This window comes from Bos indicus, chromosome 17 (assembly GCF_029378745.1).
Source record: "Bos indicus isolate NIAB-ARS_2022 breed Sahiwal x Tharparkar chromosome 17, NIAB-ARS_B.indTharparkar_mat_pri_1.0, whole genome shotgun sequence".
Classification (NCBI taxonomy): Eukaryota; Metazoa; Chordata; class Mammalia; order Artiodactyla; family Bovidae; genus Bos; species Bos indicus.
In genome coordinates, this window is record NC_091776.1 from 26,035,997 (window position 1) to 26,063,673 (window position 27,677).

The 27,677-nt window shown below is 36.1% G+C and overlaps 1 long non-coding RNA gene across 1 annotated transcript in view; it reads left to right on the forward strand.

Moving 5' to 3' along the window:
- The window catches only part of LOC139176844 (uncharacterized), a 66,391-nt gene that overhangs the window by 33,887 nt on the left and 4,827 nt on the right, over positions 1-27,677 (forward strand). The window contains exon 2 of the long non-coding RNA XR_011561317.1: positions 22,841-22,912. This is a non-coding gene — a long non-coding RNA (uncharacterized lncRNA). The remainder of the gene's footprint in view (positions 1-22,840; positions 22,913-27,677) is intronic.

The window sequence follows — 27,677 nt, forward strand, 5'->3', positions numbered from 1 at the left end:
GTAACTGAGCAACAAAATATTTATGATTGATCATGAAGTCCAATATAATATTGAAGGAAAATAATAAATTTAGAGGACTGTCACTACCTGACCTACTATAATCAAGACTGCTGGAAGAAATGTCAACAACCCCAAGACATGCAGATGATACCACTCTAATGGCAGAAACTGAAGAGGTACTAAAGAGCCTCTTAGTAAATGGGAAAGAGGTGAGTGAAAAAGCTGTCTTAAAACTCAACATTCACAAAACTAAGATCATGGCATCTGGTCTCATCACTTCACGGCAAATAGAAGAGGGAGAAGTGGAAGCTGTGACAGATTTTCTTGGACTCCAAAATAACTGTGGATGGTGACTGAAGCCATGAAATTAAAAGACACGTGTTCCTTGAAAGGAAAGCTATGACAAATCCAGATAGTGTATTAAAAAGTAGAGACATCATTTTGCTGAAAAAGGCCCATATATTCAAGGCTATGATTTTTCCAGTAGTCATCTACAGATTTGAGGGTTGGACCATAAAGAGGGTTGAGTGCTGAAGAACTGATGCTTTCGAATTGTGGTGCTGGAGAAGACTCTTGAGAGTTCCTTGGATGGCCAGGAGATCAAACCAGTGAATCCTAAAAAAATCAATTCTAAATATTCATTAGAACGACTGATGCTGCAGTTCCAATACTTTGGCAACCTGATTCGAAGAGCTGATTCACTGGAAAAGACCTTGATGCTAGGATAGGCTGAAAGCAAAAGGAGAAGGGGGAGGCAAAGGATGAGATGGTTAGATAGCATCACCAAATCAATGGACATGAAACTGATCAAACTTTGGAAGATAGTGAAGGAGAGGGGAGACTGGCAAATTGCAGTCCATGGGTCTCAAAGTGTTGGACACAACTTAGTGATTGAACAATAGCAACAACAAAATTGCAAAATTGATTATTTTCACTGTAGGTATTGGTTCAAAAAGGATATCAGAGAGAATAAATAAAATAATCTCAGTGGAATTTGTCCTGTCTGTGAAATATGGAAGACCATATTTCACAGACAATGAATAAAGGAAGAAATCAAAGAATAAGGAGATAGAGGAATATCTCATGGACTGAAAAATTTTAATGAGTTAAAAGAGAACAAAGAAAAACTGAGATGGTAATGACTTAAAATCTGTGGTTTTAAAACTCGTAGTCTAATATTTTTATACATACTTTATGAATGCTGCATTGAATAATCTTTAAATATGTTTTACATTGTTGCTTTAATAAATAAGTCAGTGCTAGTCAGTTAATTAGTTTTACCTGGCTAATTTGCCAAGTGAAATTGCTAAGAATCTGATCTTTCTGTCTCTAATCTCTATTGGATATTATTGCAGCAATTAGTTTTGTTTACTTTATTTCTCCCTACTAGGTATTTTAGGTTTGATTTACATTCTGATGGCATCACTGACTCGATGGACGTGAGTCTGAGTGAACTCCGGGAGTTGGTGATGGACAGGGAGGCCTGGCGTGCTGTGATTCATGGGGTCTCAAAGAGTCGGACACGACTGAGCGACTGATCTGATCTGATCTGATCTTACATTCTGAGGCATTTTAAAATATTATATTCTGCTGGGTTGTTTTATTATAGAAATTAATATTTATCTATCCTCCTCAGTATTTTCTGCTTTTCTTTGTAATTAATGTATATATATATATATATATATTCTTAATGTTAATTATTAGTATGTATATTCATGTTTCTAACATTATTTACTACTCTGATATTATCACTCCAGGTTTTATACAAATGATTTGTTAAAGCACATTGCTTTATTTCTCCATTACAATTGCTTTGAGACTGCTACTCTAATTAATATTCACTTGTAGACCTCAAATTTGTTTGCCTTTGAATATATGCAGTTTAAAAGTTTTTGTTTGCAAGGATAAAGGGAATATAAATTGCAAATGCTTAAAAGCTTCACTTCAAGAAAACATTACAAGAAAACTTGAGAAAACAAAGCATTTCCAACTGAGAAAAGACTTCAAGCTGTAGATGAGTATTGGGAAAAAATGAGGATATTTGACAACTTAAGCAACCTCTAATCATGTTCTTGTTCATGTATTTATATTGTATTAAATGAGTTTCCAGATCTTCAATACATCCACATTTCAATAAAAATTCAAACATTCTCTATGGAGAATACAAATTGATTTGTGTTATTCATATGTGCTTCCTATATTAGTGCACATAATTGAGCAATAAATTTCATGTTATGGAATTAATTAACATTGCAAGTCATATTTTACAACACTATGTAGTTTTCAGAGGAAACTGAATACATTGTCTAACTCAGTCAATTTACCCTACGAGTTGGGTGTAGAGATATAGATAGATACACAAATTCAAAAACAGGAAATAATCTTGTCACATAATTTCAATAAAAATTAGAATCTGAGATAAAGCATAATCTAAAAGACATTTACTTAGGAAAAGGAATTTACAACAAGAATTTCATTTCATAAATTTTTGTTTAATATAAGTCTGGCTCTTCACGGAGAAGGCAATGGCACCCCACTCCAGTACTCTTGCCTGGAAAATCCCATGGATGGAGGAGCCTGGTGGGCTGCAGTCCATGGGGTCGCTAAGAATTGGACACAACTGAGCGACTTCACTTTCACTTTTCACTTTCATGCATTGGAGAAGGAAATGGCAACCCACTCCAGTGTTCTTGCCTGGAGAATCCCAGGGACAGGGGAGCCTGGTGGGCTGCCGTCTGTGGGGTCGCACAGAGTCGGACATGACTGAAGCGATAGCAGTAGCAGCTGGCTCTTTATGAATATTTTAATTAGAATTTTGCTTCCAATGAACCTAAAACACATGATTGAGATAGATTTGAATTTAAAATTAAGTTGTATTTGCCTTGCCTGTTTTCCTTGGTAAGGCTGGAAACAGAGATAAAGAATTTTCTGACTTATGACGTGTCAGTACTCATCAAATGATATTCTTTTTTGTCATTCACTAAAGAAAGCAGGACTTCAGTACTGTGTCTTGAGAAAAATAAATTAACTTTCTATTAATCTTGAAAATATATGTCTTCTTTTTACTTAAAATGACAGATACTTGTGGGAATTTCACATTATCTGTACTGGAAAATTTTGCTGAGATATTTCAGACTACTAGAATACAGACAAAGGGATACATTCTGTATAGGTACTATCATAATCTCATAATTACATAATTCAATAAAATGTTTAGGGTTTAAAATCCCATGTGAATTTTTATTATATTATAACATAAACTAGTATGAAATGGTACTCAGAGTAACTTCAAATTAACAAATATTAAGTTTGATAATTGATTTCTACCTTCATTAATACAGCTAAATTAGATGTTTATTTCATTTATTTGATAAGTAAAGCTATATGAGGACCAAGTGTTTAATAGTTACATTACACTAAGACTAGGACACTTTGATTTAGACAAAATTACCACTTCATCTAATTGCTAATATTTTTAATCTGAGTGTCTAGTTATAGAGAAAAGAAGTTTGTTACTTAATATAAATAAATAATTTCATGAGATAAGTTTTCTGAAACAAAATATTTTTAAGAGAATTATATAATTTAAATTTTTCTCCAAAATTGAAAGTGAAAGTGTTAGACCCTCAGTTGCTTCTGACTCTTTGCAACCCTATGGGCAGTAGCCAACCAGGCTCCTTTATCCTTGGAATTCTCCAGGCAAGAATCCTGGATTGGGTAGCCATTCCCTTTTCCAGGCGACATTCCTGACCCAGGGATCAAACCCAGGTCTCCTGCATTGCAGGCAGATTCTTGACCATTTGAGCCATCAGGGGAGTTTATGGGTAGGCAGTTTGCATTCTAATGTCATTTTAATATAACTAAACATTGAAAATATATAAAAATCTTAAAAAGAAATTAACATTTTAAAATTATTCCAGGGATTTCATTAATACATTAGCCTTATTATTTTTTTTTTTAATTTAAAGCCAACAGCAGAATCAAATGCAAGATGGTCTCTGAGAAATGATTTTCCTCCAATCCAGATGTCAAATATTACATTATGTGTATTTATTTATATGTGTGATGTGTGTGTGTGTAAACACTACATGTGTATTTACCCTTTTCAATTTCAACCTCAAAAACATATTTGATCCATAGGTGTTTTGACCTGGTGTATGTGTGTATACATACATACATGTATATATTGTGAAAGTAATTGAGTTAGAATATGCCAGTGGGTATACATGCGTATGGGACTCCCCAAGTGGTTCAGTGGTAAAAAACCCACTTAACGATGCAAGAGATACTGGAGACATGGGTTCGATCCCTGGGTCGGGAAGATCCTTTGGAGGAGGATGTGGCAATCCACTTTAATATTCTTGCTTGACAAATCTCATGGACAGAGGACCGTGGCAGGCCATAGTCCATGGAGTCACAAAGAGCTGGGTGTGCCTGAGCTTGCATGCAGTGAGTGATATATGTGCAAACAGATGCATATATCTGTATATATTAATATGATTGCATGTGCATGTATGTACATATGAACAGATATTTATGATCCAATCTATCAGTCTATTTCTCCGTATGTACACACAGATATATGAATATATATGATTCTGTCACATGACATTTAGCAACATCCAATCCTATGACACAACACAATCTTAAATATTATCTTGTATGTGCTTATTAGCTCAGTCATGTCCCACTCATCCGTTTTCTGGTATATATAGTTTAAATGAATTTTAATTACAATAAAAAGTACAGCAGTTATTTCTTTCCTAGAAGTAAGAGAAACACTAAATTGAAAGATTCAGTATGCACAATTATTAAAAAATACTGCTCAGTTATTAAGAATACCATGATGAAAACAATAGTGGTCTTTGGCCATTGTAATTTTTTCAAGTAAAAAAATCAGATTATAACCTATTTATAAAAATAACCATTTGAAGAAAATATTGCCTAATTTTATGTTGTTATTTGCAAATAAATTTTCCAAAATGGCTTGCTTTTGAAAAATGAGCAACATATATCATTAACAAACAAGTAAAAATGTAATATTGTAGTCTATATACAGGAAAAACTCACTATAACCAAAGGAAATTTTCCATTTAAAGCTTATAGGATTGCATTTAGAAACAGAGCAATTTAATATAAAATATTCCATGAATACGTAATTTTCACCAGGTCAGCCCCTTCTTTTTTATTCTCTGTGCAATGCCCAAATGAGCTCTTTGCTTTCTATTTTGCATCAAAGACAAATTCCTTCCTGTACTCAGAAATATAAGAGTAGAGTGAAACTCAATGTCATTTAGCTAGGCATCTGATTATAAAGATGAGTCACTCCAACTGGCTTTAAAAAACTTTTGGAGCAGATAAATAGCGCCTGTTTTGTTCCTTTCTTGACTTTACATAGTATGAGAGGTGATGAAATTACAAGAAAGTGTCAATCATGTAATTCTTATGAACACCTAGGGAAGTATTACTCAAATTCTTTTTGTATGCTGCCCATTCATATGGCTCAAAAATACATTAATCTTATTAAATGATAGTACATTTGAATTTCATAAACTAGCATATTAAAAGTATACACTAGAGATCTCCAACGTTTTAAATTTAGGAATTTAGCAAAGTTTCTCCTTTTCATGTAACACTGCAGGACTCTTATGTATTGTTTTTTTATTCTAAAAACAGACGTCTCTGTGTATTATGTGTGCACAATCAGGTCCAACTCTTCGTGATCCTATGGACTGTAGCGCAACAGACTCCTCCGTCCATGGGGTTCTCCAGACGAGAATACTGGATTGGGTCGCCATTTCCTCCTCCAGGGGATCTTCCTGACCCAGGGATCCAATCCGGAGCTCTTGAGTTTCCTGCTTTGGCAGGCGGGTTCCTTACCACTAGCGCCAGGTGGGATAGTGAAAGTGAAGTCGCTCAGTCGTGTCCGACTCTTCATGACCCCATGGACTGGAGCCTGCCAGGCTTCTCCATCCATGGGATTTTCCAGACAAGAATCCTGGAGTAGGTTGCCATTTCCTTCTCCGGGGGATCTTCCCGACCCAGGGATCGAACCCTGGTCTCCCGCACCGCAGGCAGACTTGCCGTCTGAGCCACCAGGAACGCTCCTCCTGGGAGAGAAGTCTGCAAAAAATTTTCTAGGGTACTGAAGTTATGATTAAACTCGCCTTGTGTTTTCCATGATTTTATATTACTGTTACTATTGCTTTTTTTTTTCTTCTTAAATAAATATTGACGTAGACTCATTGTTTTTATATCTTTGTCAGATTTTCAGCATGTAGATGTCAGTTTCTTAATTATTTTGGCCTGTAGTTTCCTAGACATTTATGCATTAATGAATAGTCTTTTGATATAAAGATGTCATATCCTTATGTTACACAGTTTCACCACATTTCCAGCCTAATTTTTTCAGCATAGCAGTCTATTAGTTATCTTCTGCTTGTCACTTTGTGGACAATTTTTAAAATACATTGCCTATGTATTTCAAAAGAACTTCTTTTCTTATTAATGGTCTAGGGGTAATTTCTGTTCCTAGGTAACTACTACCCATTACACTTAAGCTGATGTTCCCAGTTGGCTCTTCATGTCTTTGTGCAACTTTCACTCTGATAACTCCCCAAATCATGCTTGAATAAAGCGAGGTAGATACTAATTTTCCATTGGCCAAAGGATTCTCTCCTAATAAACTTTCAACTAAAAATAATTTCCACTGCTTGGAGCATTTCATTTATTTTATTCACTGTGCCATAAAAAATAGATTTTGTACATGATCTTCAGTCTTTTAATTCATTTGACCATTTTCTATACAATATTAAAAAATTACAATGAAATTAGTAGTTTTTTGTTTTAAATTTTTCACATATCTATTATAAACTACTATAAATGCCTGTTTTTAAATGTTCTTTCCTTCTTTTCTTCTTTAGCCTTAGGAGCATATTTTCTTTTTAAAGATATGATTATTTTAAACATATGTGCTCATTTGTGCTACATTTCATGAGCTAAATGGATTGATTTTCACTAAATAAAATTAAGTTATTGTCTTATAATAATACCAAGATGAATAATATATATAACGAATTGAGTACTTTCTATGAAACAAGTACTGTGTTATCTTTATTATATGTATCAACTAATGAAATCTTTGTTATGAAGGAAAAAAATCAATTATGCAAGCTTTAAATTGGCAACCTGTAAATAACTATATTACTGCATCATATTACTGAACTAGATGACAAGTTTGTTTTATTTATTTAACATTTATATAGAATCTGTCATATTTTAGACACAATTTGCTTTCTGATACTAATTTTTTAATTCCATATGACAACTGGATTAAATGCTTGCTATTACTGTACACTTTTCACAGATAAGAAAAATGAAGAATTGAGAAGTCTAAGTTGCCCATGATCACAAAACTGATATGTAGCTAACCTGGATCCAAGTCTGGACAGGCTTACTACAGAGTACAGAGTATGGTTATCACCCAGGACACTATGCTGGCTCTCTTGCCTTGTCCTTATAGAGTATTTGCAAATGACAACTGGTGCTAGCTGGTATGTTTCAAAACAAACAATGGCACCAGAAGAGACTCAGAAAGAATATTTGGACACTAGAGCCATGAAATTAAAAGACGCTTACTCCTTGGAAGGAAAGTTATGTTCATCGCAGCACTGTTTATAATAGCCAGGACATGGAAGCAACCTAGATGTCCATCAGCAGATGAATGGATAAGAAAGCTGTGGTACATATACACAATGGAGTATTACTCAGCCATTAAAAAGAATACATTTGAATCAGTTCTAATGAGGTGGATGAAACTGGAGCCTATTATACAGAGTGAAGTAAGCCAGAAGGAAAAACATAAATACAGTATACTAACGCATATATATGGAATTTAGAAAGATGGTAACAATAACCCGGTGTACGAGACAGCAAAAGAGACACTGACGTATAGAACAGTCTTATGGACTCTGTGGGAGAGGGAGAGGGTGGGAATATTTGGGAGAATGGCATTGAAACATGTAAAATATCATGTAGGAAACGAGTTGCCAGTCCAGGTTCGATGCACGATACTGGATGCTTGGAGCTAGTGCACTGGGACGACCCAGAGGGAGGGTATGGGGAGGGAGGAGGGAGGAGGGTTCAGGATGGGGAACACATGTATACCTGTGGTGGATTCATTTTGATATTTGGCAAAACTAATACAATTATGTAAAGTTTAAAAATAAAATAAAATTAGAAAAAAAAAAGAAAGTTATGACCAACCTAGATAGCATATTCAAAAGCAGAGACATTACTTTGCCAACAAACGTCCGTCTAGTCAAGGCTATGGTTTTTCCTGTGGTCATGTATGGATGTGAGAGTTGGACTGTGAAGAAAGCTGTGCGCAGAAGAATTGATGCTTTTGAACTGTGGTGTTGGAGAAGACTCTTGAGAGTCCCTTGGACTGCAAGGAGATCCAACCCATCCATTCTGAAGGAGATCAGCCCTGGGATTTCTTTGGAAGGAATGATGCTAAAGCTGAAACTCCAGTACTTTGGCCACCTCATGCAAGGAGTTGACTCATTGGAAAAGACTCTGATGCTGGGAAGAATTGGGGGCAGGAGGAGAAGGAGACGACAGAGGATGAGATGGCTGGATGGCATCACTCACTCGATGGACATGAATCTGAGTGAACTCCGGGAGTTGGTGATGGACAGGGAGGCCTGGCATGCTGTGATTCATGGGGTCGCAAAGAGTCGGACACGACTGAGCGACTGAACTAAACTGAAGAGTTATGCAAATATCTCAAAAAACGGGAGGTCAAAGCCATATTTATATATCCTGTTACAAATAATCATGACTTATTCCTAAAGAGAATAGCCTGTGTTAGATGGCACAATTTAAAATTACTGTGCCATCATTTAAGAGATTAGAATGATAAAGCCTTAACAAGGATTCAAGTACATTATATGAGTAATAAAAGAAACTAATCAGATACTGATCAGATAAATTTATGAGCACAAACATTGCATGAAAAGAAAAGCAGCAGCAGCAGGAGGATTCATAGGAGATAATGAAAGGGAACTGAAGGTAAACTTGAAGTCCCACAACTTGGATGCTAAGTATCATTTACACAGAACTCTTAGAGCACATGAAGAGAACCTCTGCTCACTAGAAAGTGTTTCCTATTAGACTTTCATTTATGTACTTCTTTCTATCTTTCTATAGAATTTTGTTGAGTGTTGCCCTATAGTTTTCAATGTTTATTTTTCCTCCTCCCTACTATTTATTTAAACTTCAAGATTCATTCTGAATTCTACCTTAACTCCTCCTATATTATCACACTCTAATTATATGCATTTTTCTTGCCTGTTCCTATAGGAAATGATATGTTTGAATAGTCTTTAAACAAAATTAATAATTATGTATATTTTCTTAAATGATGAATTGTCTAGAATAACTGCTTAAATATTTTAATTTGTCTTAAGCTACTTATATCCTTATATAAATGCTAAATGTGTTGCCCACAATAGGCTTTCATGAAATATCTATTTATTTATTTGACAGTGTGACTATACATGCTACAGATACTTTAAAAGGAATAATAATGTCTACACTTTAGGGTTTAGACAAAATCATTTATCATAACAAAGCGATCTTTTTGCCAGTAATTTCCCGAAATGTAGGTACTCTTTTGATAGGCAGAATGTTGCTGTTGTTGAGTCACTAAGTTGTGTCCAAGGCTTTGCCACCCCATGGACTGCAGCACACCAGGCTTTCCTGTCTTTCTATGTCTCCCAGAGTTTTTTCAAACTCATGTCCATTGAGTCAGTAATGCCATCCATCTGATCATCCTTTGTCACCCCATTCTCGTTCTGCCCTCAGTCTTTCCCAGCATCAGGGTCTTTTTCAACAAGTCAGCTCTTTGCATCAGGGGCCAAATATTGGAGCTTCGGCTTCAGCATCAGTTAGCATCAGTAGGGAGAATATTAGCTCCCTAAGATATCAATTCTAATCTCAGAACTTGGCAATATATATTGCTTATGATTCTGACTGATACTTCTACAATTCGGACAGCAATTTCAATGTGTGAGTTTTCCCCAGAAATCAAGCTATTCTCTGAAACCAACTGGACATCCTACAATTTGATTCAAATCTGACATTGTCTAATAGGAGATGATACCACAAGTTTAGGGTTCAGTTCTACCAGACTGATCCCCTTCTATTCAGATACCAATATCAAATTGTGGTTATACCTGTTCTCACTTGTAGGCTATAGGACAGATGTTCCAACAAACCCCTCCTTGATAAAATTCATTTACTAGAGCAGCTCACAGAACTGAGAAATTTAATATAAAAAGATAGAATCAGGAACAGCTAGACAGAGAGATGCATAGGGCTAAGTCTTTGGGAAGGGTCTCAGAGCTCTCAGAAACTTGTCTTTTGGGAATTTTATGGAGCCTGCATTACAGAGGTATGATTGAGTTCAATCAGGTATAATACAGAGGCAGGTGAATTCAATCTCCATCTATTCTCCCTTCCTTGGAGGTCCAGGAGTGGGACTGAGTTCCCACCCTCTAATCACAAAGTGGGTTTCCTTTGCAGGCAACCAGCCCCTATCCTTAGGTTGTGTGTCTGTGTGTGTGTGTGTGTGTGTGTGTGTGTGTGAGTTGCTCAATAGTGTCCAACTCTTTGCGACCCCATGGATGGTAGCCCGCCAGGCTCCTCTGTCCATGGAATTTTCCAGGCAAGAATATTGGAGTAGGTTGCCATTCCCCTCTCCAGGGGATTTTACTGACCCAGAGAGATTCTTTACTACCTGAACTACCAGGGAAGCACTTGTGTTACTAGGGAATTTCCAAAAGTCACCTTATGTTTATCTAACAAAAGATACCTCCCCTATCCTATCATTTAGGAAATTTAATCAAGAGTTTTAGAAGCTTTGTGCCAGAAACAGGAAACAAGGCCAATAATATAGATTATTATTGACATATTTCTTATAAACCAAAAATATCACAATATCAAAAATAATTTTCCAAGGTTGATTAAATTAAGGACCTTGAGATGAAGATTTAACCCTGAATTTTTTAGATAAGCTTAACCCAGTCGCATATATTCCTAAAAAACCATATACTTTCCTGACTGTGGTCAGAAAGAAGCAATTGTCAGAGAGATGTTATGTTGCTGAAAGTCTCATTTATTACCATTTATGCCATTTCCTACTACTGATCTCTTTTATTTACATTTATGCCTTCTCTCTTTGTAGGTTTCACTTTTCTGAAATAAGTGACGCTAATATGATTTCTTATTTTCTCTGGTGGAATTGCAGTCAAATATGACTAAACCAGGCATACAAAGATAACTCTATTCTTGTTAATAATCAAGTTTTCTCGTGAACCTTTTACAAACATCAACTCTGACTAAGCAAAACTGGCTAACTTTTTAAATCCTTGTTGTTTCTGGGTTTTGGTCTCCTTTGTGTATTTCCTTTCTCTTTTGAAAGTCCTACAGTTTCCCCACCCCTTGTCACAATGATCTGTCGTATATCTCTATCAATCTATCTGATTTATATAATGTTATTCTTATTTAAAACTACATTAGAATAAGCCTAGATAGAAAATTACAAAAGTAAAATGAATTATTAAGTTTTTAAAAGAATACTTAAAGATATCTTTGACTTTTCTATTAATATTCACTTATTCAAGCAAGAAGATAAACGACATTATTTCTCTGCACTGTTTTACACAATATACTCATAGTTAAGTGTATTCATAGACACAGAAGAGAAAAATTAAATGCCAAATATATACTTAAATATTGAAGGATATTCTTTAAATTTTTTAAATGGTAAAATTATAATATGTCACACATTATGTATAAATACAAACTCACATATATACAGTCACTAAATTAGTTTGTTTACAGCTTGTTCATTAAGATTAGAACAGACTCTAGATTCAGGCTGTTAGCCTAAAATCTTTGTCCTAACCCTGACTTGTTCTTTGATCTAGAAGTTCCTATATGTTCTCTCCATGACTTGATTCTTTATTGAGTTATTTGGAGAATTAAGTGAGACATGCATTGTCTTCAGAACAGTATAAACACATAATAAATGAAAGCTGTCATAAACTATTCTGTAACAAAGAGTAAAATAGAGTAAAATATCAGTTGAAACACATATTAAATGTAGACAGTGATAAACTGATAAATGAAGAGACAAGAAGGATTTAAAAATCATGTTTTCTTCACTAGAGTGGCATATGAAACTAATATGATGTGGCATAATACATTAATCTGCCTTAGGATCAAAATAAGTATTACTGTGCAATTACCATCAATAAAGAAATAGCACAAATTCCCTAGAAATAATGAAAATTCAAAACCTATCCAGATAAAACTGCTTTTATATTGATGTCATCTCTAGGGATATGTTTGGAATTGAAATTCTTGTTTTTGATTACTCTGATCTTATTGTTCATTGGAATGAACATGAGAAATGGCTCATCAAAGACATATAAAATTTTTTAAAGATTGGAATTTAAAACCCATCCCTGGAGCTTATCTTAATATTGAAGCAATTTCATTGCTAGGGTTTGATTTTAAGGCCACATGGCTTTTAAATTAGAATTGTTTCATACTGGTTTTACAATAAAACTGGAGAACTGAATATAGTTCTACACTGATGCTGAGAATGTGAAATTCAGATTTTTCAATGGGAATACAAATTAATATATATGTACTCCCATATTTTCTTATTGAATATATTGAATGAATATATGAATCTTATTTTTATTTTAATATTTATGTGTATAATAATAATTAATCCAACCAGTCCATTCTAAAGGAGATCAGCCCTGGGTGTTCTTTGGAAGGAATGATGCTAAAGCTGAAACTCCAGTACTTTGGCCACCTCATGCGAAGAGTTGACTCATTTGAAAAGACTCTGATGCTGGGAGGGATTGGGGGCAGGAGGAGAAGGGGACACCAGAAGATGAGATGGCTGATGGCATCACTGACTCGATGGACGTGAGTTTGAATGGACTCTGGGCATTGGTGATGGACAGGGCTGGCGTGCTGCGATTCATGGGGTCGCAAAGAGTCGAACACGACTGAGTGCCTGAACTGAACTAAACTGAAAGGAATTAAGGATATATATGGTAGTTTTGTAAAATACTGGATTAAAAAAAAATTTATATATCCAATATCTCCAATAACATTTTTATTTCAAATTGCTTAATTTTGAAGGGCTATATAAAACATATAAGAGAGGTATATTAAATCTAAGCTGCCTTTTCTAAATCCAGCTTGAACATCTGGAAGTTCATGGTTCATATACTGTTGAAGCTTGGCTTGGAGAATTTTGAGCGTTACTTTGCTAACATGTGAGATGAGTGCAATTATGTGGTAGTTTGAGCATTCTTTGGCATTGCCTTTCTTTGAGATTGGAATGAAAACTGACCTATTCCAGTCTGGTGGCCACTGCTGAGTTTTCCATATTTGTTGGCATATTGAGTGCAGCACTTTCACAGCATCATCTTTTAGGATTTGAAATGCTCAACTGGAATTCCATCGCCTTTAATAGCTTTGTTCATAGTAATGTTTGACTTTGCATTCCAGGATATCTAGCTCTAGGCCAGATCATGAAGATATTTTTTCTATAGCTCTTCTGTGCATACTTGCACCTCTTCTTAATATCTTCTGCTTCTGTTAGGTCAATACCACTTTTCTCCTTATTGTGCCCATCTTTGCATGAAATATTCCCTTGGTAACTCTAATTTTCTTGAGATCTCTAATCTTTTTCCTCTATTTCTTTGCATTGGTCACTGAGGAAGGCTTTCTCATCTTTCCTTGCTTTTCTTTGGAATTCTCCATTCAAGTGGTATATCTTTCCTTTGCTCTTTTGCCTTTCACTTCTCTTCTTTTCATAGCTATTTGTAAGGTCTCCTCAGACAACCATTTTGCCATTTTGCATTTCTTTTTGTTGGGGATGGCCTTGCTCCCTGTCTCCTATACAATGTCATGAACCTCTGTCCATAGTTCTTCAGGCACTCCATCTATCTCATCCCTTGAATCTATTTGTCACTTCACTGTATAGTCATAAGGGATTTGATTTAGGTCATACTTGAATGGTCTAGTGGTTTTCCCCACTTTCTTCAATTTAAGTCTGAATTTGGCAATAAGGAGTTCATGATCTGAGCCACAGTCAGCTCCTGGTCTTGTTTTTGCTGACTGTATAGAGCTTCTCCATCTTTGGCTGCAAAGAATATAATCAATTTGATTTTGGTATTGACCAACTGGTGATGTCCAGTGATGTGTAGAGTCTTTTATTGTGTTGTTGGAAGAGGGTGTTTGCTGTGACAAGTGTGTTATCTTGGCAAAACTCTGTTAGCCTTTGCCTTATTCATTCTGTACTCCAAGGCCAAATTAGACTGTTACTCCAGGTATTTCTCGGAGAAGGCAATGGCACCCCACTCCAGTACTCTTGCCTGGAAAATCCCATGGACGGAGGAGCCTGGTGGGCTGCAGTCCATGGGGTTGCTGAGGGTCAGACACAACTGAGTGACTTCACTTTCACTTTTCACTTTTCTGCATTGGAGAAGGAAATGGCAACCCATTCCAGTGTTCTTGCCTGGAAAATCCCAGGGACGGGGAAGCCTGGTGGGCTCCCGTCTATGGGGTCACACAGAGTCGGACACGACTGAAGTGACTTAGCAGCAGCAGCAGCCAGGTATTTCTTGACTTGCAACTTTTGCATTCCACTCCCCTATAATGAAAAGGACATCTTTTTTGGGTGTTAGTTCTAGAAGGTCTTTTATGTGTTCATAGAACCGATCAACTTCAGCTTCTTCAGCATTGTTGGTTGGGGCACAGACTTGGATTACTGTGATACTGAATGGTTTGCCTTGGAAGTGAAAAGAGATCATTCTGTCATTTTTGAGATTGCATCCAAGTACTGCATTTAGGACTGTTTTGTTGACTATGATGGCTATTCCATTTCTTCTAAGGGATTCTTGCCCACAGTAGTAGATGTAGTGGTCATCTGTGTTAAATTCACCCATTCCAGTTCTTTTTAGTTTGCTGATTCTGAAAACGTCATTTTTCACTCTTGCCATCTCCTGTTTGACCACTTCCAAATTGCCTTGATTTGTGGACCTAATATTCCAGGTTCCTATGCAATATTGCTCTTTACAGCATTGGACTTTACTTCCACCACCAGTCACATCCACAACTGGGTGTTGTTTTTTTTTTGTCTCCGTCTCTTCATTCTTTCTGGAGTTATTTCTGCACTGATCTCCAGTAGCATCTTGGGCACCTACCGACCTGGGGAGTTCCTCTTTCAGTGTCCTATCTTTTTGCCCTTTCATACTGTTGCATTGAGAACAGTATGAAAAGGCAAAAAGTACGTGGTACAATTGTACTCATATTATACATGGAAATCATCATGTTTTAAGTGAAGTACATTATTTTATTTAATTTATATTTTAAGAACATTTCTGTAACTAATCTATGAGCATAGTCTGTGAGAATATGGGAAGTAAGGGAAGCCATTGAAGAAGCTACTGAGATGACCAGAAATAGAGAAGTAAAATCATGAAAAATAAAATTTGTTTTTGTAAATTAAAGCTCAACTGACAGCCTATTTGAGATGATATAATGTTGTAAAAGGAGGGGTAAGAATTGAGGCATCAACGCTCAATATTTTGTCAAAAACATGTATTTCTACAATACTGAGAAATACCCTTCTTTTTTCTTGTTTTTGATTTTTCTTCTTCTGAATGACCTTTCAAATTGAATTCTGACTTAATGGCCACAATTTACTGACACTTCCAGTACAGACAAAAGAACATTTAGAACAGTACAAGACTGGATACACAGGAAAGCAATAATTCTTAAATTTATTAAAGTTAGCCTTGTTGTTTGGCAATTATTTTACATTGGGGTTTCCAATACTTGGGCAAATTAACCTCCCTCACCTTCTGCTTCATTACCTATGATGCTGAGATATAAAGAGCAATATTTCAGAGGGGTTTTTTTTTTTGAGCATTAAACTAAATAATGATATAACACAATGTAGGGTAATAGGAAGGACAATAAATATCAGTAAAGCTACTACTTTTATATCACTATGGGGCTTCCCCAGTGGCTCAGTGTGTAAAGAATCCACCTGCAAGGCAGGAGACTTGCAGGAAGTGTGGGTTTGATCCCTGGGTCTAGAAGATCCCCTGGAGGAGGAAATGGCAAAACATTCCAGTATTCTTGCTTGGGAAATCCCATGGACAGAGGAGCCTGGTGGGCTACAGTTCGTGAGGTTTCATAAGAGTTGGAAACAAGTTAGTGACTAAACAACAAAAACAACAGCACTTATACTCTTCTTCTGCCATAAACTTTAATGTATTCACAGTTTCTGGAAATTAGGATATAGATATCTTTGGGGAGCCATTACAGTAAGTGATAGGTATCAATATAATGTTTTCATGATTTTGATAATAATTGCTACATATGAACAGAGATGCCTTTTAAAATATCATTTCAATTTGAATTTTCCTTTTGTTTTTGAAAGATTGTGAGACATGTCTTTGTAATCCACAATATAGGTTGTAAACTGTTATGAAAATAATAGTTGACACTAAGGGTTGGTGGCAAAAAACTGAAATGGCAGGGCTTAAACGTAAACCCAGGACTTCGTAGTACATGTTTATCATGCTACAACTAATGAGATGTGTTCATTTTTCTTATAGTTTAATATATACAAATTATCTATTAATATTCCCTTTTATTGGAAAAATTGTGAAATGTAATTAAACAAGCAATTATTTTTGACCAAAGATAACTAACATAAAAGAGAAGAAAGTTTCAATTTCCAGGAATCACATGCAAAATCTACTCTGATCACAGTTCAAATCCTTGCTTAAAATTCCCTACTCAGGATTTAACCTTATTATTTTACCATTTTAGCACATTTAAAACAGAAAAGTTTACCCCATTTTTCAAACATATTGAACTATGTTCAAATACTGTTCACATTTTAGGCTTCTCAAACGGGTACATATAGATCCCAGTTAGGAATCAATGGTTTGATGAGTGGAAGTGGGCAAAAGAAAAAGGCAAAGAAGTTTATTTTTCTGCAATGTTAATTTTAGACAAAATTTTGGCAAAGTATCACTTTCATGTTAAAATTGAAGAGATATTTCATGAAATACAATGTAATACTTATGAGTTTTCTTGAGAGTATCTCTTAATAAAACACGTGCTTGTAATGTGGCCAATTTATGTTGTAATTTTGAGAATTATGCCTAGGCATATGTTTATTCTTCCCTATCGTATAGAAAAGGTTAAAAAACAAAAACAAACCCAAATAAACAAAAAGCAGATAAAATGCAAAATACCAAAATAAATTGCTTACAGGTATCAGAGATGGCTAACTCAAGATTGATGAAAAGGGCTATGATTCTGGAGGATAAAGATTACAGTGATGAGTTAATCATGTGTACCCTGAGAGTCCCCGGTGGCTTCTGCAATTCTAAGTGGTCCTAAGAGGCCAAGAGTTTACGCTTTGTAGAAGCAGAGAACTACTCCTGCAGGGACAGAGAAAAATAAAGGACATTTTTGAAGTCTTGCAGTTAAAATGCTTTCTTTTCAAAACATTTTTAAATTCTGTGCAGCATAGAGGTCTAAAATCTAAGCTGACTGGAACTTTGGCAGGCTTACAGCCCTGAAAAGGCAAAGACGACACTTGAGCATCCCTAAGGGCATGACCCAAGTGCATACACTACGATCTCAGCTGGAACTCTGAGATCTACCTAAATGTAGCTCATTTTTATCACTAATTAACTTAAGGAAATGAGCTCCCAAATATCTCTAATTAATAAAGGAAATAAATAACCACATCTAGAGGAAGATCACTTCATCTAGGACCAGAAGATTTACCCAAAGTGACTGACACAAAATAAAAAATTATTCAAAGTGCTAGCAGGGTCATATGACCCATTTTGTACATCATACTCTCTAATTACACAAATATGTACATCCAAGATTTTTAAATACAGTTAATATAGTAAATAAAACAGAGGACATGCCACTGTTTAAAGCTAGTTAAAAATATGGAGAAAATCGAGTATAGGAGTACATTAAAAGTATAAATGGAAATTCTAGATTTGAAAATACATATTTAAAGTCAAAATTCAAAAAAGAGGGTTAGCAAAAGATTATGGGATAGGATGGAATTATTGACACTAAAGATAGGTAAATAAAAATAAGCCAAATTGAAAGAAAGATCAAAAAAAGACATATTTAAAATCAAAATTAAAAAAAGAGGGTTAGCAAAAGATTATGGGGTAGGATGGAATTATTGACACTAAAGATAGATAAATAAAAATAATCCAAATTTAAAGAAAGATCAAAAAAAGAATACAAATGTAAGAAAGGAATACAATGTGGGAGATGGTATAAGTCAAATGCAGAGGGACTGTTCTTAATATGTCAGGAAAAACAGTAAAACTTTCAGAGGAAAATATTGGAAAGTGTCTTCTTCATTGCTTTGGGCAAGGTAAATATTTATCAGTGCAAGAAAAAAGTAAATAATTTCAATACAGAATTTTATAACATCATTCTTAACATTGCTCTACTATAACTGTAAATATGAAATGACAACTATATAATTCATTTTGAATATAACCTCTTTTGATAAAAGCTAAAGAGATTCTTCGGAGAAGGCAATGGCATCCCACTGCAGTACTCTTGCCTGGCAAATCCCATGGATGGAGGAGCCTGGTAGGCTACAGTCCATGGGGTCGCTAAGAGTCAGACACGACTGAGCGACTTCACTTTCACTTTTCACTTTCATGCATCGGAGAACGAAATGGCAACCCACTCCAGTGTTCTTACCTGGAGAATCCCAGGGACAGGGGAGCCTGGTGGGCTGCCGTCTCTGGGGTCGCACAGCGTCGGATACACTGAAGCAACTTAGCAGCAGCAGCAGCAGCAAAGAGATTCTTTCATTTTGTTTCAAATGTCACAATGTTTTGGTTTTGAAACTGTTAAAAGAACCCTCAAAAATTTCTGGTACATAATTGTATGCAACAAATAAAAATGCAAACTGATACATCTTTATTGTATTCTTGATTCAAATTTGCCCTAAGTAGAATTATTATTGATGGTATGATTTTTTCCAAAATGGTGAGAATTTCTGGTAAATATTTTTCTTATTTTGAGTATTAGGTACAATTCTGGAAGTATCAGTGAATATTAAATCTATTTAAAATATGTTTGGATCTATGAATAAAGTTCTGATAATTTGTTCAAGGCACAGGACAATTATGTGGGACCTGCTGAAAGCCAGGACATCTAATACATCAAAGATAAATGTTCACAGGAATAAGTATTAGTTGGGTCCCTTCAATCATAAGGACAACAAAACGCAAAACTTCAAACGATCCATAGGACACGGAAACTCTGTTCCTCTCCCACCCCACACACATGCTGAGAATCACTGTCTTTCGCAATGCCTTCATGCTTGCTGAGTCGCTTCATTCATGTCTGAGTCTTTGTGACCCCATGGATTGTAGGCTGTCAGGCTACTCTGTCTGTGGGATTCTACAAGGAAGAGTACTGGAATGGGTTTTCATTCCCTTCTCCAGAGGATCTTCCTGACCCAGGGATCAAACCCTTGTCTCCTGTGGCTCCTAATTGCAGGCAGATTCTTTACTGCTGAGACACTGGGGGAAGCACATCTATAGGGATATTTTAGGGCAATTTTCAAGAAGCTAGAGCCAGTTCAGCCACTCAGTCGTCTCTGACTCTATGTGACCGCATGGACGGCAGCATGTCAGGCTTTCCTGTTCATCACCAACCCCCAGAGATTACTCAAACTCATGTCCATGGAGTCAGTGATGCCATCCAACCATCTCATCCTCTGTCATCCCCTTCCCCTCCCATCTTCAATCTTTCCCAACATCAGGGCCTTTTCCAATGAGTCAGTTCTTCGCATCAGGTGGCCAAAGTATTGGAGCTTCAGCTTCAGCATCAGTCCTTCCAATGAATATTCAGGACTGATTTCCTTTAGGATGGACTGGTTGGATCTCCTTGCAGTCCAAGGGACTCTCAAGAGTCTTCTCCAACACCACAGTTCAAAAGCATCATTTCTTTGGCTCTCAGCTTTCTTTATAGTCCAACTCTCACATCCATACATGATTGACTACTGTAAAAACTATCAAAGTCAATGTAAAGTTGCTCAGTCGTGTCCGACTCATTGCAACCCCACGGACTGTAGCCTACCAGGATTTTCCAGGCAAGAATACTGGAGTGGGTTGCCATTTCCTTGGACTAAATGGACTAATGCCTCTGGTTTTTAATATGCTATCTACGTTGGTCACAGCTTTTCTTCCAAGGAGCAAGTGTCTTTTAATTTCATGGCTGCAGTCACCATCTGCAGTGATTTGGGAGCCCAAGAAAATAAAGTGTGTCACTGTTTCCATGGTTACCCCATGTATTTGCCTTGAAGTGATGGGACTGAATGCCATGATCTTAGTTTTCTGAATATTGAGTTTAAGCCAACTTTTTCACTCTCCTCTTTCACTTTCATCAAGAGGCTCTTTAGTTCTTCTTCACTTTCTGCCATAAGGGTGGTGTTATCTGCATATTTAAGGTTATTGTTATTTCTCTGGGCAATCTTGATTCCAACATGTGCTTCATTCAGCTTGGCATTTCACCTGATGTACTCTTCCTATAAGTTAAATAAGCAAGGTGCCAATATACAGCCTTGGTGTGCTCCTTTCCTGATTTGAAACCAGTCTGTTGTTCCCTGTCCCATGTCCTTCTCCTTCTAGCTAAAATAGAAGTACATGAAGCTAAAGAATGTGTAATTTCCCAATTATCATCTTTTAATCTTCTGTCTTTAAATTCATCTTCAATCATTTAAAAGTTTATTTTAGATGTATACTGAAAATATGACCTCATTCTAAACAAATTTTAATCATTACCAACAAAATAAGATTGTACACTTAGGCTAGCAAAATACTACTTATTCCCTGTTTCTGATTTTACTTGTTTCCCATTGAATCTCCTGATTCATTTTCCATAAACCAAGAGAAAAAAAAAAAAAAGACTACAGTTTGTCACTTCTCTAATTTTATATTTGAAAGTCTTTTCTTCCACTTGCATGAAATGAATTTATTAAAGAAAAAAAACGAGTATAGTTCATTTACATTCTTGTTTTAGTTTTGGGTATAGAACAGTGAATCATATATATATATATACCATATATATATATACACACACACACACATATATTCACCCTTTATTTTTTAGATTATTTTCCTATATAGGATGAATTCTTTACTTGAAATGGAATTTGCAACAAGACCTAACTGCTGTAAAGTTCTAACCTTATATCCCCCATTTTTCATCATTAGCCAGTAGTTTGATCATAAAACTCTCCACACAAGCATGAGGTTAAAGAATCTTAGGATGCCCCCCTGCTCATTCCCCCCAGCTTCCTGAAATGTGCTTTCCTAATGCACACAACATGGCTGGATCTTGTTTGATTCTGATCCGGTCAAATATCATCTCTTCAATTTAAACCAGCAGTCAGTCCACTCAGCGTGCATGATTTTCACTCACAGAACTTACACTGAAACTGTTTTGTGTGTCTGTTTATTCATCTGTTATATTTTCTCCTATAGATGCATTCTCCAGAGAGCAGGGAAGTTTTCTGATTTTAATCTATTGCACCTCTGGTACCTAAAATACTCCCAATAAATATTATGTAATCAATGTGTTGAATCCATGAACAAACAATCTAACAGTCTCCTTCCTCTAAACTTTAGGAAAAAATAGTTAAATTCAGTGAATACTCAGTGCTATAGAATGTTCTATTTGAAACATTTTATATGTTCTCTTCCTATTAAGAGAAGTTCTTTCTTTTTCTTTTCACACTTGCCTGTACAATATATCATTTTATGAGATCATAAAATAATATATATTTTCTGTATCAAGAAGAATTTATCCCACCCTGAAACCCTTAGTCTGATAGCTATTGTTTTAATATTTGCTAGAGCAAATCTTCTAAGCTTCTACTATTGGAATTCTTTTAATGCTTTATTTGTATTCTTCTTTAAATGAGTAAAGGGAATAATCTATCCACAAAAGACTTATAGTAACTTGGATGCCAGTGGGAAAACAAATACTTTTAATAAAATATTGAGGTATGTTACTTTACATTTTGTGTTTGTGATCTGTAATCTAAATATGCCTGCTTGGATATTGAGAAAAGAAAACCTTAAAAATATCCTTAGGGTCATATACAGGTAATGCAAAGTCAATAAAATTGCTTTACTAACAATTTTGAGACTTCGTAAAAGGTTCTGGCACAGGGAGTTTTAAGTTTTCCATAAAATGAGAGAATTTATCCAATGCAAGGAAACTGAATCTATGAATCAGAAACCTATGATATCAAAAACTTTGCAGTATTCTAATCTTTACTTCATCATTTCACTTAGTGGAATTGTCACAGAGCTATAATTATTTAATCATCCAACTGTCTTGCCTGTAAATAAAAAGTACTACTTTTCTACAGAGATAAATTTATAAATTAAAGAACAAAAATCTTCAGAAAATAGAGAAACAGTATGGATGATACAATCTGTCAGTCTACTGCCTTTGGGTAGAGAAGCTCATAATTCAATACTTATTTACCAATGAACATATTTGGCATTGTGTTATTATTATTACTAAAGACCTTAAAATATATATTTGCATGTGCATTTACATTGAGAAAACTACTTTGAAACAGAAAATCTACTGATAATTTCAATATTTATTATAGTGCAAATGTTTATTTTCTTTTCTGATTTCTACATAGCTTCCCTGTGGATAGCAACTGTCTTTATGGAAACTGAATAACTTCATCACCACAAAGAACAATAAGAGAGAGGTAATTTCACATTTTTATTCTTTGTTTTATTACTGGTTTACAGCTTAGAATTACCATGTCCATGCTTTATGCCAAAAACTGTTTGCTTATATGTTTGTATTTTTGTTTAGTTCAGTTCAGTTCAGTTCAGTCGCTCAGTCGTGTCCAAGTCTTTGCGACCCCATGAATCACAGCACACCAGGCCTCCCTGTCCATCACCAACTCCAGAGTTCACTCAGACTCACATCCATCGAGTCAGTGATGCCATCCAGCCATCTCATCCTCTGTCTTCCCCTTCTCCTCCTGCCCCCAATCCCTCCCAGCATCAGAGTCTTTTCCAATGAGTCAACTCCTCGCATGAGGTGGCCAAAGTCCTGGAGTTTCAGCTTTAGCATCATTCCTTCCAAAGAAATCCCAGGGCTGATCTCCTTCAGAATGGACTGGTTGGATCTCCTTGAAGTCCAAGGGACTCTTAAGAGTCTTCTCCAATACCACAGTGCAAAAGCATCAGTTCTTTGGCACTCAGCCTTCTTCACAGTCCAACTCTTACATCCATACATGACCACAGGAAAAACCATAGCTTTGACTAGATGGACCTTTGTTGGCAAAGTAATGTCTCTGCTTTTGAATATGCTATCTAGGTTGGTCATAACTTTCCTTCCAAGGAGTAAGCGTCTTTTAATTTCATGGCTGCAGTCACCATCTGCAGTGATTTTGGAGCCCAAAAAATAAAGTCTGACACTGTTCCCACTGTTTCCCCTTCTATTGCCCATGAAGTGATGGGACCGGATGCCATGATCTTCGTTTTCTGTATGTTGAGCTTTAAGCCAACTTTTTCACTCTTCACTTTACTTTCATCAAGAGGCTTCTTAGTTCCTCTTCACTTTCAGCCATAAGGGTGGTGTCATCTGCATATACTGGATAGCTAAATTTCAGAAATTCTTATGTATTGTGACCTTCTTTAAAATATGTGTCCAAACCTAACAATTAGACTATTGCTTTCTCAGGAAATAAAGACCTACAGTAGGTAAACATACTTTAGCTCATGGTGTGTGTGTGTGTGTTTGCATTACTGCAAGGTTTTAGTCATCATTTTCTTTTTATGTGGGTGTGTACTTAGTGGCTCAGTTGTGTCTGACTCTTTGCAACTCCATGGACTGTAGCCTGTCACTCTCCTCAGTCCATGTAATTCTCCAGGCCAGAATACTGGAGTGGGTAGCTATTCCCTTCTCCAGGGAATCTTCCCAACCCAGGGATTGAACCCAGAGCTCTGGCATTGCAGGCAGACTCTACCAGCTGAGCTACAAGGGAAACTCTTCCTTTTTATATCATATGTCAAATGATGATAAAATTATATAGCAACAGTCACATTTTAAGTACAATTTTAATGCATAATAAGAAAATATTGTTTTGAAAATATGCTGCTTAAATATAACAATAGTAAGCCAGTACTTTGGCCACCTTATGTGAAGAGTTGACTCATTGGAAAAGACTCTGATGCTGGGAGGGATTGGGGGCAGGAGGAGAAGGGGACAACAGAGGATGAGATGGCTGGATGGCATCACTGACTCGATGGACGTGAGTCTGAGTGAACTCTGGGAGTTGGTGAGGGACAGGGAGGCCTGGCATGCTGCGATTCATGGGGTTGCAGAGTCGGACACGACTGAGCAACTGAACTGAAAGCACATATTGTTTTTGATGAGTTTAAATTATTAGTAATTAATATACGCTGCTGCTACTGCTAAGTCACTTCAGTCGTGTTTGACTCTGTGCGAGCCCATAGACGGCAGCCCACCAGGCTCCCCTGTCCCTGGGATTCTCCGAGCAAGAACACTGGAGTGGGTTGCCATTTCCTTCTCCAATGCATGAAAGTGAAAAGTGAAAGTGAAGTCCCTCAGTCGTGTCAGATTCTTCTCGACCCCATGGACTGCAGCCTACCAGGCTCCTCTGCCCATGGGATTTTCCAGGCAAGAGTACTGGAGTGGGTTGCCATTGCCTTCTCCATATTAATATATAATATATAATACATTATTTTAAAAGACTATGCTTATATGCTAAAGAGAAAATGATTTATATTTAAATTAAATTATTTAATATAATTTCATAAAGATTTATATTGTTATAGTTTATAAATTAAACATGAAATAAATTCAAAACAGTTATCATTGGAAAAATCAGTAATTTTTTTCATATATATTAGCTAGATTTTTTGACTTCCTAGAGATGACTCAATAGCATAAAAACAATTTTTTATGATAGTTTGATGTATAACTACAAATATTCAAGTTGTAGGAATGTAAAACTTCATCAGTTGGTCACACACTAAATAAGTTTGAATTAAGTTTTAAAATTTACTTTAGTTGCATTTGAAAAAAACTTAAATTCTAAATAATTAGATATTTATTGGTATGTATTTGAATTATTGCAATGTGCAATTTTCAATGAAGAAAAATAATCTGACTGTATACTGTCCTTCATAAGACTACTAATTAATCAGTAAACCAGAAAATAAACTTGAAATAGTTCATACATTTAAAGTCATACAAAAATGTCTACTTAAAAAATAAGCATTTTAAAAATGTTATCTCAGTGTAAGCCTTTCAGGAACTTTCTAAAAACTTCTTTGAAGATCTAAATTTCAGGAAAGCAAGCATATTTCATAACTGATTTGGAATGTTGCTATTATAATAATGCTCAGCTTACAAGCAATTTGTCAGTGAAGGTTTTCATCAGTATCTCTACCTCCCAGTACATATTTTCTTACACAAAAAGATGAACATGAAAATCACATCTCAAACTGTTTCCACTACTAACATAATAAATCTTTAATTTCATTCTCCGTTCAGGTTTATAGGTTCATTAATTTCTAAGAGAAACCCCATTAAGATGGTAGGTGCTGAGAGAGGGCACCAGAGGGCAGACAGACAGAAACCAGAATCAGAGAAAACTAACCAATCTAATCACATGGACCACAGCCTTGACTAACTCAGTGAAACTAAGCCACCCTGTGTAGGGCCATCCACAATAGATGGGTCATGGTGGAGAGTTCTGACAAAATGTGGTCCACTGGAGAAGGGAATGGCAAATCATTTCAGTATTCTTGCTTTGAGAACCCCATGAGCAGTATGAAAAGGCAAAAAGATAGAACAATGAAAGATGAACTCCCCAGGTCAGTAGGTGCCCCAAATGCTACTGGAGATCAGTGGAGAAATAACTCCAGGAAGAATGATGAGACGCAGCCAAAGCAAAAACAACACCCAGTTGTGGATGTGACTGGTGATGGAAACAAAGCCTGATGCTGTAAAGAGCAATACCGCATAGAAACCTGGAATGTTAGATCCATGAATCAAGGCAAATTGGAAGCGGTCAAAAAGGAGATGGCAAGAGTGAACAACGACATTTTTGGAATCAGAGAACTAATATGGACTGGAATGGGTGAATTTAACTCAGATGACCATTATATCTACTACTGTGGGCAAGAATCCCATAGAAGAAATGGAATAGCCATCATAGTCAACAAAAGAGTCCAAAATGCAGTACTTGGATGCAATATCAAAAATGACAGAATGATCTCTGTTCGTTTCCAAGGCAAACCATACAATATCAAAATAATCCAAGTCTATGACCCAACTAGTAATGCTGAAGAAACTGAAGTTGAAAGGTTCTATGAACACCTACAAGACCTTTTAGAAATAATATCCCCCCCAAAAAATTCCTTTTCATTATAGGGGACTGGAATGCAAAAGTAGAAAGTCAAGAATCACCTGGAGTAACAGTCTAATTTGACCTTGGAATACAGAATGAGCAGGGCAAAGGCTAATAGACTTTTGCCAAGAAAACACACTGGTCACAGCAAACACCCTCTTCCAACAACACAATAGAAGACTCTACACATGGACATCACCAGTTGGTCAATACTAAAATTAGATTGATTATATTCTTTGCAGCCAAAGATGGAGACGCTCTATACAGTCAGCAAAAGGAAGACTGGGAGCTGACTGTGGCTCAGATCATAAACTCCTTATTCCCAAATTAAGACTTAAATTGAAGAAAGTAGGGAAAACCACTAAACCATTCAGGTATAATCTAAATCAAATCCCTTACAATTATACAGAGGAAGTGAGAAATAGATTTAAGGGACTAGATCTAATAGACAGAATGCCTGATGAATTATGGACAGAGGTTCATGACATTGTACAGGAGACAGGCAGCAATACCATCCCCAAGAAAAAGAAATGCAAAAAAGCAATATAGCTGTCTGAGGAGGCCTTACAAATAGCTATGAAAAGAAGAGAAGTGCTGTGGCAGATTCCTGTTGATGTATGGCAAAACCAATACAATATTGTAGAGTAATTAGCCTCTAATTAAATAAATAAATTAAAAAAGAAGAGAAGTGAAAAGCAAAGGAGAAAAGGAAAGATATACCCATTTGAATACAGAATTCTAAAGAATAGCAAGGAGAGATAAAAAAAAAGCCTTCCCCAGTGATCAGTGCAAAGAAATAGAGGAAAACAATAGAATGGGAAAGACTAGAGAGCTCTTCCAGAGGAGGCAATGGCACCCCACTCCAGTACTCTTGCCTGGAAAATCCCATGGATGGAGAAGTCTGGTGGGCTGCACAGAGTCGGACACGACTGAGTGACTTAGCAGCAGCAGCAGAGAGCTCTTCAAGAAAATTAGAGATACCAAGGGAACATGTTATGCAAAGATGGCCTCAATAAAGGACAGAAATGGTATGGACCTAACATAAGCAGAAGATATTAAGAAGAGGTGACAAGAATACATA